Genomic DNA, 17,512 nt, shown 5'->3' with positions numbered 1-17,512 from the left:
TGGAGATGAAGCGGTTCTGGGGGACTGGGCTTCTTCAGCTCGCCGCCTGAGGGCCAGGAGCAGCTCTGGCGGGCCGAGCTCCCTCGCCATGAGGGGCCACCGCCACCATGAGGTGAGGGGGGGAGGGGGGGTACAGGGCACAGGTGGCGGCGGCAGCGGGGCTGGAGACCGGGGCTCCGAGGCAGGAAGGCGCCTCCTGAAATACTCACTGTCTCCTATTTAGCTGTTCGGCCGGGGGACTGGGGATGTTGCTCAGCTGTGCGGTTCAGCATTAATTCCTCAGCCTTTCGCTCGGTGTGCTGGCTTTTGTCCTCTGCCACAAGCCAGGCCGCTGCTGTTGAGCTTTGTGAATACAGATGGAACTAATGGCTTATTTGTGATGTTTCTGCTGTCCTCTCTTTAGGCCTTCAGCCGATGACTGATGGCGGTGACCCGCCCGAAGGGGCAGCTCTGAGGTGCCCCAGCGCCGTCGCGTGTGGAACCCCGAGCTGAGCTGTGCTGAGCTGTGCTGGGACAGCCGGGGAGGCGCTCCGGGAGGGCACTGGGGCCTGCGAGAGCAGATGTGAAGGGATAACCTGCCCGTGGGACACAGCAAGAGCTCTGGAGCCACATGGGTGAGGTGTGACCGTGAGCCAGCCTGGGAAAATGGGCAAAAATGTTTTGCTGTCTAAAAGGCCTCTGCTGGCTCCTGTGCTAGCCTCAGGTCCTCAGGGTGGAAATAACGTGGTTTATCCAGAAATAAGTTTAGCTTATCTATTCCTCTTGCTGGATGAAGCCTTGATGAGAGTAGGCATCATCAGAAAAGTGCCTCCACGTTTTTTCTGCCCTGTAAACCCCCCAGTTTTGGGGTTTTTGTCTCCCAGCAGTAGTCAGCTGCCCGTGGCTGCTCAGTGCCTGTGCCGGTGTTATGCTGCTGGGAGAGAAAGGTGCTGCTGAGCTTTCCTGGCACCAGCCAGGCTGTCCTGGTGCTCAGTGGTGCCAGGTTTTGGCAGCACTCTGCATGCCTGAGAGTGGAGTAACTCCTGCCCGTGGAGACAGGTGACTAGACTGTACGTGTTCATGCAGCAACAGGCAGCTTTATTGAGATCTAACTTCCTTATATAGATAAGAAGGCCCATGAAGGTAATCCTCATTGGCTGAGCCAGTTACTACTCAGCTGACCAGCCAATAGCAGCCTGAGTCTCCAATGGCCTGGGTCTGCTCTTACTGGTTGAATTACATAAGCAAGGTAATTATATAATAAATCACTTATGAAGTTGGAATTATTTATACTGTGTGGCCTACAGGCCAGATGTAGAGCATCACAGAGGAATAGCTCATAAATATGGAACTTGTGTGTGTCATAAAACCTCTATAGCTCATAAATATGGAACTTGTGTGTGTCATAAAACCTCTGTTCGCATGATGTTTGGGGCACTCGAATGGAGGAAGGATCCTCCAAGTGATCAGTGCTGCAATAAAAATGAATGCTTTTTGATACTCAAACTGTGTTAGAAAGTTTCTTTTTGGGTGATTTCAGTGTCAGTTCCACAAGGCCCTGTAGTTTCACAGTGGCCCCTTGGTTCTAAAGTGTAACGATGGCCTCAGTCCCACAAGGCCCCACAATGTCCAAAGAGTCCCCTTAATTCCATGGGGCCCTGAAGAGCTACAATGGCCCCTTGGCTCCATGAGGCCCTGCAGTGCCACCCTGGGGCAGGAGGCCAGGAGGAACTCATTTCCTACACGCTGCAGCTCCCTGGGCCGGCTGGCACCGACACCTTCTCCCAGGCCAGCACTGCCTGGCACAGCCAGGGCCGAGCCACACTGCAGCTCCCTGCAAACCACGGCAGGGGCTGCGAGGCCAAAACCCGAGTCACAGACAGTTTGTCACTCTTCCTGTCTGTGTCTGACCAAGAAATGTCCCATTGTGAGGTCCCCTTTCCTGCAGTCACTGCAGCACTGGGACCATCCCTGGAGCTCTGGGCGAGAGAAATGGCCAACGCTGCACCTCTGCACTGACTCAGGGATGGTGGGAAATGCTCTCTAGGGTGGCTGGAACCATGGAAAAAGGACAGTTGGGAGCACAGAGGGAAACCCAGCTGGGCTGCTGGACTGGGGCAAGACATCTCTGTCTGGGGGAGAAGTTGGCTGTGAAACTCCCTCCTGTGGATGCTCACGTGCCCAAGAGTTGGGCACTGAAGAGCATCACAACAACAGACAGCAGGATGGGGCGGCCAGGATTAAAGTGCCTCAGGGGGGTCTGGACTGGCCACACAAGGGTGAACCCTGGACACCATCTCCAGGTTATCCCTGACTGTGAAACATGGGCTGAGATCAATCAGGGCCAGGCCAGGCAAAGCCCCTGTGGTGTGGGGGGGCAATGGTGGGAATATAAATCTGGGGTGACACGTGGTCTTGGTAGTAGGTGTAGTAAATTGGGAGCACCATTCCTAAACCACAACAGCCCTGTCAGAACCAGGCCTGTCCCTGCACTGCCCCTGCTCTGCTGCCCCACAGCTGCTGGATCAGGAAGGACAGAGCCATGGGGGAGGAAAATGCACAAGGACTCCTCCTGGGAGCGACCTTCCATCCTGATACTCAGAAACCCCCATGCTCAGCTGGGAGGTCACCATCAGAGTCTCTGCCAATATCCCACTTGGTGAATCTTTCACACTGAGATTTTGGTCCTTCCTTTCAGTTTCTTTACTTTTGGGGCTTTTAATGATTCCTCCATAAACATGGCAATTCATGTCCCTAATATGGCAATTCTTTCCTTTTTATGAAAGTGTTGGGAATAAGGCCACATTAAAATGCTGGCAGGGTGTGCGTAGGTATTTGCAGCCCTGTGGAGAAGCAGTTGGGATATAAGAACCAAAGAAATGTAAAATGGTTTGAGTTAGAAGAGACCGAAAAGAGTCTCTGGTAAAACTCCCATTACCCAGGAACACCTTCACTAGTTCAGGTTGTACAAAGCCCCTGACCTTAAACACATCCAGGGATGGAGTTTACATTCTGAGGGCAGCCTATGCCAGTGTCCTGCCACCATCATCAAAAAATATTTCATCCCTACAGAAAATCTAAATCTGCCCTCAGTCACTTAAAAGATACAGTGTATTATTCTGTATTATATTCCCCAATACAATTTTGGGCAAAAATGTACTCAGCCATTCCTGGATTTAAATCACATCTCCAGGGCTGAGCACCTTTGAGAAGGCCCAGAGATCTCCCAGGATGGGATTTGGAGGCCCCAAGAACATGATCACTGTATGGGAACTGGAAGTCCTGGGTTCAGTGGAGACTGAGGGCAGAACAAGAACAGCCTGTGAGGATGACAAAGGTGGATTCAAATATATTGGACCTCTTCTTCATAGTGGAAATGAACCTGAGATAGAAATAATGTCACCAAGTGCAGCGGTGAAGACCCAGAATGGAAAGGAGAGATTAATTTCCCTCCCAGGGCAGGGCTGTGGCACAACACATCTCCCAGAAGGACTCTGGGTCAGCCCCAGGCTCTGTGTGGGCAGGCAGAGGCAGGCAGGAGGCAGAGCTGTCAGCAAAGGAAGGGCCCAGCCAGGTGGGGCAGCCGGGGGATGCCAACAGCCTGCAGGGACAGAGGCGCAGGGCAGGGACACTGTGGGACAGCCTGGGCTGCACAGGGAACAGGGATGGGCAGCAGCTTCAAGACAGCCCTGCCAGAGCCAACTTGGGCAGCACTTTGGCCATGGCTGCTGGGCCTGCGCCTGAGGCCATGAGGGGACAAGTGACCCTTGCAGGGCTGGGGCCTCATTGCCTCCTTGTCCCTGCTCAGCAGCCTGGCAGGGGCCGCCCCATGCTCCTGCCCTTGCCATTGCACATCCCCACATGCCAGTGCCCATCCTGGGAAGAGCCCTGAGCAAGGAGGGAGGGACAGGATCTGCCTGGCCAGGGGCTGGGGCTCAGCCCTTGGCCCTTGGCATTCCTGAGACACATCCAGCTTTGGTCAGCACCAGAGACACCTTTGCCTTGTTTGTCCCCAGCTGTCATCACTGCCTCCAGTGTTCTGCTCTAACTGGAACCTGGGGACACTTTGTCAGTTGTGTCCCTCATGTGGGACCCATTAAACCTCAAAAAACTTTGGAGTTTTAATTTAATTTTGAGTTCTTGAGAAGTTTTTTGAAGGCACTCCCAGGGGCTGAGTTCGATGTAAACAACACCAAAACACTGAGAGGGTCATTAAAATTTTCCTAGTCCAGTGTCAGAGAAATATTTCAAAAACTTGTAAGAAATACACTTTCCTATTTTAAAGCATGTATTTTCTTTTCTTTTCTTTTTTCTTTTCTTTTTTCTTTTCTTTTCTTTTCTTTTCTTTTCTTTTCTTTTCTTTTCTTTTCTTTTCTTTTCTTTTCTTTTCTTTTCTTTTCCTTGGAGAAGAGGTGACTGCAGCATTCTGTGATTGATATTGACCCAGGGTCTCTCCTCAGCAGCTCTGCCCTGCTCACAGAAGCTGTGCCTGGAGCTCTGACCCAGTGTGGACAACCTTGCTCCACATTTCCCAGCCCCATCCTGTCTGTCCTCACTGCCCTGGGCCCTGCTGTGCTTGCAGAGCTGGCTGCACCCAGCCTGAGAGGGGTTTTCCCTTTTTGTACTTTTTGCAGCAATCTCAAACTGCTGAGTTTCCCCAGTGCAAACAGACACACTGCTCAGGTGTGTGCCAGCCCCAGGTGCCACCAAAGCCACTGCAGAGCTGCCCTGGGCCAGCTGTGAGGGTGGATCATCAGCCCAAGCTGCACTGGGCACTGCAAGGGGCTGTGGCCACGGACGCTGCACTGACCCCACTGCTGGGTTTGGCTGCCATGGCCTCCGTGAGAAATGAAACTGTCCTTGGAAACACTGGGGAGGACTGGGACATACTGGGGAACACTGGGAACGCTGTGGGAGACACTGGGATATACAGGGAGTGACACTGGGGAGGACTGGGATGTACTGGGGAACACTGGGAATGCTGTGGGAAACACTGGGACATACTGGGAGTCCCACTGGGGGATACTGGGACATAACGGGGACACTGGGGTTATTGCAGAGAAGATTGGGGACCCTGGGGCATCCTGTGGATGACACTGGGAGGAACTGGAAACAACTGGGAATCAGCTCAGGTGTATTGGGATGGACTGGGCTGTACTGGGAGGAACTGGAGGGGCACTGGGCTTGTACTGGATTGTACCTGGGATGAACTGGGCTTTACTGAGGGTTTACTGGTCTGTACTGGGAATGAACTGGGCTGTAGTGGGAGGGACTGGAGGAGGGTGAATAGGCTGTTACCGCCTCCACCGCATCCCATTTGCCGAGGCTCCCGCCCATCACCAGTTGCAGTCAATCAGCACCAGGGATCCGAGTCTGGGATTGGCGCCTAGATAGGCGCCATATTTTATTTTTGCATACAACTCCTGTCATGCCTCGCGGCCTGTTACAGCCTCATTGGAGCAAGGACTACAACGCCCGTCATGCCCCGTGCTCCACAGAATCCCGGGATCCGCCCACATCTTTCCCATAATTTTCCCCCAGACCCTCCAGGATCCCTCCGTGGTCCCTCAGCGCCCATTCGGGACCCCCCAAAGTGTCCCCGGACCTCCTGAGTGCTCCGAACCCCACAGATGCCCAGTACAGCCACTTCTGGGAATTCATTTCCTGTCATCCCCGCAGCTCCACGGCCCCTCAGAACACAGTCCCACGCCTAAAACTCCTGCTGTGCCCCGCACCCTAAAGAGCCCGGTTAGAGCTCCCCGAGCTCCCGGCAAGCGCTCCCAAACAGTTTAAGTTTCCCCAAGGACCTCAAGTCACGGCTCGGATGCAAAAGTGTCCCCCAAGAGCCTTCCTGGACCCCAAACATCGTGTTCGAGCCACTTCCGGGACTACAGCTCCCATCATGCTCTGCGCCCCACCGAGAGCCAGTGCAGCTGCGCCCAGAACTCCCATGATGCTCCGCGGCCTCTTTAAACTGTTTGATACCCTCGCCTAAAACTCCGGTCACCTCCTGCGCCCCAGGGAGCCCCGTTCGAGCCCCCCAAGGGCCTGCCCGGACCCCGAAGGGCCCCAAATTCCCCTCCCTGACCTCCAAGGGCCCCCCTGGACCCCCAAGTGCTGCCCCGGACCCCGAATTGTCCCTCAGAATCCCTGAGTGCCCCTCCAAGTGCCCACCTGGCTCCCCCAAGTGTCTTCCAGACCCTCAAGTTCTCTCTGAATTCTCTCCCCAGACCCAAAACTGCCCCAAATGTGCCCCAGAAATGTTTTAAGGGACCCCAAAGTGGCCTCTGTGAGACGCAAAGCTGTATTTCGTGTCAGGTACAAACAGGCAATATGTGCATTTGCGAATGCGAAATGTGTGGACCCCGACAATGGGAGAGCTGTGAATTCTAATAATAACTGAGGAAAATAAAGCATGGAAAAAGGCCTATGAACCTATCTTTTGTTTGCAATTAACCCTGGTTGATTTAGGAGCATTGGAATTAAGGTGTTAAAGATGTTCCTTTTTGCTTGCATTTAATCCATAAAAAAGCTCTGCAATAATAACCTTTTGAAGTATAATTTTAGAATATTACTTGTATCCTTGAAACTATAGCTTTGGAATATATATAAAGGAAATATGCTTATCTCACGCCTTATTGAAGCACAGAAAAACAGCTTGAGAAATAAAGATGACCATCACCTCAAGGGTTTGTAGTTTCGACCAAAGGGAAGCTGGACATGACTGTTATGAGATTTAGAGTCTCTGCAATTAAAAGGTGGACCCACATCTGGGGAGCTGGACCGCACATGATGGGATTCGTCTTTCTTCTTTTGGAAACTGGACCGTCACCATGTGGAGATACTCCTTTGAAAATACATCCTGAGAAATTAAAATCACAATAGTGTATAGAATTGTGATGTAATAATTTGGAATAAAAATTGCTGATGAGTAAAAATTGGAAATAGAAACTGTTGAAAAAAAACCTGATGAGTACCCCTATAAATACTTGTAACCATCAATTATCGGTGTGCAGTTGGAGGGAAAACTTCCCCCACTGTACCCAGCGCTGTATGGCTCATACTTTACCATATTAAATAATAAATTGATTGCTGCTTGAATATTGGCCTAGTTAAGCCTCTTATTCATAACAGATTTGGTGCGTTGGCCGGGAATTTCCAAATCCATTGAGGGAGACTCCTGATCTCAGGGAGGCGTCCCACCTTGGAGGCTTCTGCCTCTGGTGGCCCTGAGTGACAGGGGAATCTCTCAGGGAAGAGGAAATCCATAAGGTAAATTACGAGCAAAGAATTTTGAGCTCCCGGAGTAGACTGTAATAAGTTCACCTGTAATAAACTCGTGCACGAAGACCCAGGTGAGAAAAGGAGGCTGTAAGTATCGCTTGGTTTGGTGGGACAAGAACGGGTGTAGGTGTGTAAGAGTGTGAATGGTGTGTGTATGAGACGTGACCTAGTCACGACATGAGTGAGGGGTTCTTCTAACCTCAGTTTCGCTACCCTGCGAGGGGGGTGGCAGATGAAGGAACAAAGTGTGTGGAAGGGGATTTTCTGTATATAAAAGGTCGGGGGAGGTGAGATAAGATAATAGTTATGGAGAGGATTTTTTTTTCCTTGTGGAAAATCAGAGGCGGGAGGCATTAGAAGGGACTTTTTATTAAGGAAATTCCTGACAAGAAAGGACTAAGGTTTGAACGAGTGAGGTTAGAGCGAGTGAGGGTACACCCATTCAGTGGAAAAATGGGTCAATGCCAGAGCAAATACCCAAGAGCTGGTATAAACCAGCAGGAAAATAAAGGTACTGAAAGTACTGGAAGGAGAGGGAGCATTTTGCCAGATATACCCCAGGACAGCCCCTTTGGGGTAATGTTAAAATTGTGGGACAAATGTGAATCCAGGAGAGGAAAAAGTAAAGAGAAAATGATACAATATTGTATGGTAGAATGGACTAAGGAAATGATACGACCTGATAATTTATACTAGCCAATGTACGAGTCGTCTGAATGGTAGATCTGTAAGGCCTTGAATGCCTATGTAAATAAAAAGGACCCTATTAACCAAGAAGAAAGCGATTATGCTTTATGGCATGGTCCTGGCCTACTCCCCTGTATGCATTAAAAACCAAAAAGAAAAGGGATCAGTGGGATGCCTTAGGTAACCTTCCCCCCCCTTACCTACCACAGCCAGCTGCACTGGCAGAGGTGCCTCATCCAGCACCTAACCCGGCACCCTTTGCACCCATTCCAGCACCCCCTGCACCGCAAGCCCCGGTGGTTCTACTGCCACTGCCACAAGCCCCGGTGGCTCCACTGCCACTGCTACAAGCCCCGGTGGCTCCACTGCCACTGCTACAAGCCCCGGTGGTTCCACTGACGCTGCCACAAGCCCCGGTGGCTCCTGCTCCTGCTGCCACAAGCCCCGGTGGCTCCGCTCCCAGTACTTGATTCACCCCCAGCACACAGAACGAGAAGCCAGGAAAGGGCATGAGCAGAAAGCAGTGCGGATAGCAATAAAGAAGGGAAGGGGGGCAGCTGTACCCATTGAGGGAAATACCATTAGTAGGAAATCAAGGGGGACCAGTCATTGGGTATGTGCCAGCACCCCTGAACACCGGGGATGTAAGGGCTTTTAAAAAATGAAATGAGAAGGTTACTTGAAGATCCTCTGGGGGTGTCTGAAAGGCTAGATCAGTTTCTAAGACCCAGATGGAGATTCAGTCAATTTTAAGTATTTTATTTACAGCAGAGGAGAGGCAGCTGATAAAAACACCTGTTTTATCAGCTGGCATGAGAATTTGGGATAGAGACCACCAGCAGGGACCTTTAAGAGAAATGAAATGGCCCCTGGCAGCTCCTAACTGGGACCATAACAATGACCAAGACAGGCAGAATATGGTAGATCTCAGGAATATAATTATTCAAGGAATCCGAGAAGCAGTCCCAAGAGGGCAAAATATTAGCAAGGCCCTGAATGAACGTCAGGGGAAAGATGAGAGAGAGATTTTACCTAAAGCTTGTAGGTAAAAATGCTAGAAAGATTCTAAGCCAGTTACACCAACGTACTCATTGGAGAACAAGAGCCTTATGTGATCATTTTTTAAAATATTATAGATGAATTAGAATTTTTGAAATAGAGAAACAAATAACACAGAGGTGTTTGACATGTCAAAAGGTTAACAAAAAGGTAATGAGACAAGCTCCAACCAGTAGTAGAAAAATTGCCTACTGACCATTTGAAAGAGTTCAAGTAGATTGTACTAAATTACCAAAGGTAAGCAGATAGAAATACTTGTTAGTATTAGTAGATCAACTAACTCATTGAGTAGAAGCCTACCCAGCTGCCCAAGCCACAGCGAAGTTTGTAGTTAAAATATTGTTAGAACAAATCATTCCTTGATTTGAGGTTATTAGGGCCATTGATTCTGATCAGGGCTCCCACTTTACTTCCAGCATCATAAAAAGAGTAACACAAGCCATGGGGACTTCCTGGGAATATCACACCTCTTGGCACCCCCAGAGCTCTGGGAGAGTAGAAAGAATGAACCAAACTATAAAACAGCAGTTAACAAAATTAATGATTGAGACACAAATGTCATGAGTAAAATGTTTACCTTTAGCATTGCTTAATATAAGGACACTTCCAAATGCAGATAGGGGAGTTTCTGCATATGAGATGTTTTATAGAATGCCTTTTTCCCAGGAAGTACCCCAAACATCAGTAGTCACAGCCGATACGACTATTCAAAAATACATCCAGAAGATGGGACAACATGTCCTAGAACTAAGGGAGAAAGGAGTAATTGCTCAATCAGTCCCTCTCGGATTTAGCATACATCAAATAAAACTGGCTGACTGGGTGCTGATTAAAAGCTGGAATGAAGAAAGTTTGTCTCCCAGGTGGGAAGGTCCATATTTAACTCTGCTGATCACTGATACAGCTGTCCAACTGCGGAAAAAGGCTGGACCCACGCGTCATGGATCAAAGGACCAGCAGAACCACTGACAGAGACAGAACCACCAACAGAGACGCCTGCTGAATCCCAGTGGAGAATTGCATCTACCCCTGGGGAACTGAAAACCAAGTTAAAAAGACTGATATGTGTCACAAAAACGCTCCTACCTTAAGCTGCAAAACCAGTTGTACTCACGAGAAGTGAAATGTACTACTCCAAACTGTGTTATCCATAGAGTTGTTTTAAGTGTATAGAGTGTGAAGAATTTTAGTATACAAACCTACCAAGGGGACAGATCCCTAATGCTCTCTGCTGTAATTGTATGAAAGAAATAGAGAAAGAAAGCGACAAAACTCTGTGGGCTGCAGTAAGGAAAGGATATATTAAAACAGGTGATAAAGATTGGTAGAGAACTTGAAGTACACAAAACAAGAGCAAGAATTGATTTACAAGAAGTACCAAAAGCCAAAATAAAAAAAGTAGAGTGTGACAAGAGCAATTAGATACCAGACGAATATCAAATTAAAGCAAAAGAGAGGCAGGAAGCCAAGTGTCGCTGGAAGAGGGGGAGGCACATACACCAACCCTATTGTACTCGCACATCCCCCAAACTCAGGGGCCAATTGGCCTAAATTAAAAAGAATTGGGCCACAACCACGATAAATAGAGATCTGAAAGCTCATGAGGCAAAAGGCAAAAATGAAACAAAAGATATCAGTGACTAAATCCCAAGGTATAAACTCTGCTACCCAGAAGATCTACATCTCGGCCCTTGGATGCAACCCAAGGGGCCTTGAGAGAGGTAGAGAGTTAAACCCTCTGAGGATTATTTTCACTGCATTGATCATTGCATCCCAGGCAATGGGCCTTAGTAGCCTCACTCCTGAACTCCACGTAATCCACGAGCGAGCTGCAGGATCAGAGCCTATTGCTCCGGCTGTCTGTGACAAATGCAATCATACTGTCTGGATTGCGGGAAAAATGGAATCAATGTTCATGGCACATTCCCATGTTAGTGAAGTGTGCTATGACCATAACCAATTAAAAATGTGCACTATGAGTGGCAAATTATGCTGAGTTGGAGAAAATTTAAAACCTGAGAGTGTAAATAACCTATAGAAAGCCCCAAGTTGTATATATGAGATTTGTAAACAAAAAGCTTACAGCGAACTGCCCCGTAGATAGAAAAGTTGAGACTGATGATTACAGAAAAACCATCTGAAGTTTAGCAGCAGAGATCAAAAGAGTAGCTCATGTCCCTGTCCAAAAATAGAATTCCATTCTTCAAGCCTCATGGTGGGACCAGATGCTTGGAATAAGAGCTTGGTAGAAGAAAATAGAGTTCCTGATATTGTGCTCATTAGCTGGGTTATTGTTTCTACCTTGCCTTATTCCATGTTTTATCTGACTAATCCACTTAGTTATTCAAAGCATGCAGATTGCAGTAACCGACTCGGCATTGGCTACCGGAGAAGTTAGTAGATTTGAGAAAACAGCTATGATAACAAAAAAAAAATGAAATTAAAGAAAAGAGGCCAAAAAGAGAAAGCTTCCAAAGTTTTGGCCAGATTTGAAGCCCAGACTCGAATGAGTAAGATAAATGAAAATTTATACAAGCAGAGGGAGAACTGTGAGATGCAAAGCTGTGTATCATGTCAGGTACAAACAGGCGACCTGTGTATTTGTGAATGCGAAATGTGTGGACATCAACAATGGGATAGTTGGGAATTCTAAAACTAACTGAGGAAAATAAAGCATGGAAAAAGGCTTTTGAGCCTATCTTTTGTTTGCAATTAACCCTAGTTGATTTAGGAGCATTGGAATTAAGGTGTTAAGGATGTTCCTTTTTGCTTGCATTTAATCCATAAAAAAGCTCTGCAATAATAACCTTTTGAAGTATAATTTTAGAATATTACTTGTATCCTTGAAACTATAGCTTTGAATATATATAAAGGAAATATGCTTATCTCATGCCTTATTGAAGCAGAGAAAAGCAGTTTGAGAAAAGAAGATGAACATCACCTCAAGAGTTTATAGTTTCAACCAAAGAGGAGCTAGACATCACTGTTATGAGATTTATGGTCTCTGCAATTAAAAAGTAGACACACATCTGGGGAGCTGGACCCCACCAGATGGAATTCGTCTTTCGTCTTTCGGAAACCGGACCATCAACATCTGGAGATACTCCTTTGAGATACATCCTGAGAAATAAAAATCACAATAGTGTATAGAATTGTGATGTAATAATTTGAAATAAAAATTGCTGATGAGTAAAATATTAGAAATAGAAATTACTGAATGTCCTGGGGTGACGTTATGATGCTTGTATCCCCATTCATCTGTTCTGTGCCTTTAAGACTGGCTCTGAAGAGTGGAAGTTTTGTTTGGGTTTCTCTTATCAGGGACACAGAGATAGGCAGTACATAGGGCTGTTTTTCACTTCTTGCTTTCAACTTGCTGCTTTGCTTGCTTGCTTTTCTGCTCTTGCTTCTGCTCTCGCTTTTGCTTCTGCTTATTAGCTAGTTCTAGCTAAACAGTCCAAATTCCTTCTCAGACTGTTTCTCCTCTCCTGTTCCTGTGACCATCTCGAACCTGCTCTGGACTGGGACCCGGGAACACCGAAGGTTTGGCTGCAGCAGCTGCCCCAGCGCCGGAGGGACTGAGAGCAGAGCAACCACCCCCGAAAGAGACTTTCTGATTTTGTCATCTTTCTCAGAGCGGTGTCATCTGGTATTGTTCATTTTGTGTGCTGGGGAGTGCTGTGTCTGTCAAACAAACAGGTTCTTTCCACCTCTCTCCAAGAAAATTTTTCCCGAACCGGCTGGGGGGAGGGGCCGTGTGGGTTTTGCTTTCTGGAGGATCCTTTGCATATTCTTTAACAAATTTGCCCTCAACCAGGACAAAATATTGGTGCCCAAACGTGGGGCTCGAGAGAGAGTGGAAAAACCCTGTTTTGACTGCATTTTGGTTGCTATTACTCTGTGTTCATTTAAATCAGCTAATAGCCATGCTTTTTGAATTCATAATGTCTATTGGGGTGAAGGTTTGCATGCATTTCTGGTCCCTAGGGTTTTTTGAGATTTTAATACCTTTCTGGTCCCTAGGTTTATTTTCTTATCCAGAAATAGCTTTAGTATTGCCCCTAATACGTAGTTTTTACATCAGAGGGGCAGTGACCAGAGTAGCTATCCTGCTGGGCTTGGTGGCAATAATGTGCAAGAAGTTTATAAACATGCTAGGGTCTGCTCCAGGTATGAATGGTTCATGGCTATGGTTATGCATCCAGTTTGTTGCAGGAGGAGCAGGAGGGAATGAGGTTTTTCAGCCTCTGCTTTCCTCCTTCTCCTATGAATCAGTTGCATCACTAGTGAAGGATGTTCAGTTTCCCCTCAATGTTAAAGAAACCATCTTCCTGGTATTCAATCTGGTAACCTTCCTCTATACAGCCTGCTGCTTCTCTAGAATGAGGGCTGAGATTTCTAGATGGGCTGATGAGACCCCTGACTCAGGAGTAAACCCCGGTGTGGAAAACCCTAAGTGGTGTGGGAAATGGGAGGATATGGGCCAAATCCTGAAGGAATTCTCTGACCCTATAGTCTAGGATTTTCCCCATGAAAAAATTCAGAACCCAGCTGAGGTGGGGAAATATCTGAAAGAGAAGTACCAGGATGAGCCTAAGGACAGGAAGGTCATTGCAGTGAGCTGGGCCCCGGAGTATGCTTATCGCACACTGCTAGATACTGTCGGGCAGCAGACAGAGGCAGGGGGGCAGGGAGATCAATCAGCAACTGTCCCGGTGACTCAGGCTGCAGCTAACACTCCAGGCTCGAAGCCAGCAGCTAAACCCATGGCTGTTGCTACCAGCACTAGAAGTGGGAAATGCACGGACAAGACCAATCGACCAGGGGATGATGATGATGATGATGATGAAGGAGAAGGAACCTCAATGCCTCCTGACATAAAATCAGGAGTCAAAGCAGCAGGTGCAAGATCAGATGAGTCCTATTCCCTGAAGGACCTTCGTGGCCTACGGAAGGACTACACTCGAAGGTCTGATGAATCCATAATTAGTTGGCTTGTCTGTCTCTGGGATGCTGCAGGCGAGGCTACAATTCTGGACGCCGCTGAAGCCAGGCATTTGGGATCCCTGTCACAGGATCCTGTCATAGACCAAGGAATGATGAGGGGGGCTAACTCTCACAGCCTCTGGGAACGGGTCCTAAGAAGCGTAGCAGAAAGATACCTGTGTGCAGACGATCTCTATATGCAGCAAACTCAGTGGAAGACAATAGAGCGAGGGATCCAACGCCTGAGAGAAATGGCAGTGGCAAAGATTATCTTCTCAGATGATGTAACAACTAGGAACCCAGACTTAGTACCATGCAGGTCTGTGATGTGGCGAAAACTCGTACGACTTGGGCCACACGAATATGCTTCTGCCTTAGCCATCATGAAGCAGGATGAGAGGGGTGAGACTGTGCTTGACATGGCAAGGAAGCTCCGAGCATATGCAGATGCTGTACATGGCCCGACACATGCCAGAATCACAGCGGTAGAAACACGTCTGCAGAACTTAGAGGATAAGATAGAGGAGAACCATAAGAAGCTTAGAGAGGAGATTAAAGAAGAACTTCTCCAAATTTCAGCAGTACAGATCTGAGGTTCTGGTCTCCAAGGCAGAGGTTTCCCAGATGGTGAGAGAAGGTACACCCCACGAGCTGAGCTGTGGTTTTACCTGCGAGATTGTGGGGAAAACATGAGAAGGTGGGATAGGAAACCTACTGCTGTTCTGGCATGATGAGTGCGTGAACTGAAGGAAGCCACCAGAAGGAAAGCAGCTCCAGTTGCCCGTAGCCGAATGGCCAGGTATGATGATGATGACGTCTGATCCCCTCGAAGGAACATCCAAAACATACACCCAGGGAAAGAAGGATAACCAGGCTTAGAGGGGCCCTGCCTCTAGCCACGTAGAGGCCAGGGAAAATCGTGTTTTTTGGACTGTGTGGATTCGTTGGCCTGGCACATCAGAACCACAATAGTAAAAAGCTTTGGTCGATACTGGTGCGCAATGCACATTAATCCCATCAAGACATGTGGGGACAGAGTCTGTTTCTATTGCTGGTGTGACAGGGGGATCCCAGGATTTCACTTTGGTGCAGGCTGATGTGAGCCTAACAGGAAATGAGTGGAAGAAGCATCCTATTGTGACTGGCCCAGAGGCCCCATGTATTTTGGGCATAGACTACCTTCGAAGTGGGTACTTCAAAGACCCAAAAGGACTCAGGTGGGCATTTGGAATAGCTGCTGTAGAGACAGAGGGTATCCAGCAATTGAACACCTTGCCTGGGTTTTCTGAGAATCCATCTGCAGTAGGATGCCTGACAGGAGAAGAGCAACGAGTACCAATTGCCACCTCAACAGTGCATCAACGACAGTATAGAACCACTCGAGATCTGTGATCCCCCTCCATAAGATGATCCGAGAGCTGGAGAGCCAAAGGGTGGTCAGCAAGACCCACTCACCCTTCAACAGCCCCATTTGGCCTGTGCGAAAATCTGACGGGGAATGGAGATTGACCGTGGACTACCGTGCATTGAATGAAGTGACTCCACCACTGAGTGCTGCCGTGCCAGACATATTAGAGCTCCAGTACGAGCTTGAGTCCAAGGCAGCAAAGTGGTATGCCACTATAGACATTGCCAATGCATTTTTCTCCATTCCTCTGGCAGCAGAATGCAGGCCTCAGTTTGCTATCACATGGAGGGGAGTGCAGTACACCTGGAACCGACTGCCCCAGGGGTGGAAGCACAGCCCCACCATCTCCCATGGACTGATCCAGACTGCACTAGAAAGGGGAGAGGCGCCAGAACATCTGCAGTATATTGATGACATCATTGTGAGGGGGAACACAACTGCGGAAGTGTTTGAGAAAGGGAAGGAAATCATCCAGATCCTCCTGGGAGCTGGTTTCACCATTAAATAGAGCAAAGTAAAGGGACCAGCTCGTGAGATTCATCATCTGGGAGTGAAGTGGAAAGATGGACAGCATCAGATTCCTACAGATGTCATCAATAAGATCACAGGAATGTCTCCACTCACCAATAAGAAAGAGACACAAACTTTCCTGGGTGCCATAGGTTTTTGGAGGATGCATATTCCTGAGTACAGTCAGATCGTGAGCCCTCTCTACCTGGTCACCCGCAAGAAGAACAATTTCCAGTGGGGCCCTGAGCAGCAACAAGCCTTTGTCCAGATTAAGCGGGAGATTGCCCATGCAGTAGCCCTTGGTCCAGTCAGGACAGGACCAGAGGTAAAGAACATGCTCTACTCTGCAGCCAGGAACCATGGCTTGTCCTGGAGTCTTTGGCAGAAGGTGCCTGGGGAGACACGGGGTCGACCACTGGGATGTTGGAGTCGAAGCTACAGAGGGTCTGAAGCCAACTACACTCCAACAGAGAAGGAAATCTTGGCTGCCTATGAAGGAGTCCAGGCTGCCTCGGAGGTAATAGGTACTGAAGCACAACTCCTCCTGAGGGGAATCAGAGGGGCTGCTGCAGCTCTCGTCACTGTTGGGACCAGTGACAGGACTGGAGAAAAGGGCAGGCAGCTGGGACAGGGCAAGTTTCATTTCCTTATCAGGAAAAGGTTTTTCACCCAGAGCACAGTCAGGCACTGGGACAGGTTCCCCATGGACGCAGCCCAGCGGAGCCCGGGCTGGCTCTTGGGAAAACTGCAGCGCTGCGCCAGGAGTGGGGAACGGCCAAGGCGTGGGTCCTGCCCGCGGCTGACCCTGGTGAGCCACTGCTCAGTGGTTCAGGATCTCCTAACTGCAGCACGGAGCAGGCCAAAGAAAAGGAGGAACCTCCTCGATTGTGAGGTTCCACAGGCAAAGGTTTATCCCAAGGGAAGGATTCAGCAGCATAGAGCCGCCAGCACTTCTGTGCATGAGATTTTATCGGGGTACAACTCAGGGGGGCGGATACAAAGGATTGAGCAAAAAGGAATCTGCAGGGGAGGAGCGAGGGGATTCCATCAGTTGCTTGGCACTAATTAGGACAGATGAGAGGAGAGGGTGGGTCACATGGGCCAGAGGGGCTTCCAGCAATAGGGAATTCCAAAGGGGTGGTGCAGTCAGGGATTGGTCCAAGGCAAAAGTGACAGGGAAGGTTGAGGAATAAAGAGCTGGATTATCTTGAGAGGCAGGGAAGGAGCTGGAACAAAGAGCAGGGAATGGCATGAGGGACAGCTTTGAGGGAGGGAAAAACCTAGGGGTAAACCAACTTGGGGAAAATACAGGGTACATGAAAAGAAACCATTCTACCATAACTGATAAATAAACACGAACCGGAACACCCCAGGGAAATGGGCACAGCATCAATCCCGTCTGAGTTTGAGAAGTGTTTGAACAACTTGGAGCAGTCACCCAAGCTTTTAGACACTACATCCAAAGTCAAGGATTGTGACCTCTAGGTTTACATGAGTATATACTCCTGAGTATGACTTTAGGCAGTGTTTTAAGAAACTCGTTTTATGTCCGATCATACCCCAATTCCTTGTAGATTGTGTGGAATGTGGAATCCTTTT

The 17,512-nt window shown here is 48.5% G+C and overlaps 1 non-coding gene across 1 annotated transcript; it reads left to right on the top strand.

The window, feature by feature from the left end:
• The first annotated feature begins 858 nt into the window (after positions 1 to 858).
• Positions 859 to 1,062, top strand: LOC128946016 (small nucleolar RNA SNORA74). The gene has a single exon (XR_008483923.1). It is a non-coding gene; the product is annotated as a small nucleolar RNA SNORA74 (small nucleolar RNA).
• Positions 1,063 to 17,512: the final 16,450 nt, after the last annotated feature.

This window comes from Melozone crissalis, unplaced genomic scaffold (genome assembly GCF_028551555.1).
Source record: "Melozone crissalis strain CALT ecotype California unplaced genomic scaffold, PUWL_Pcris_2 ptg000068l_1, whole genome shotgun sequence".
Lineage (NCBI taxonomy): Eukaryota > Metazoa > Chordata > Aves > Passeriformes > Passerellidae > Melozone > Melozone crissalis.
Note: the sequence above shows the minus strand (reverse complement) of the source record. Positions and strands in the feature narration are given on the sequence as shown.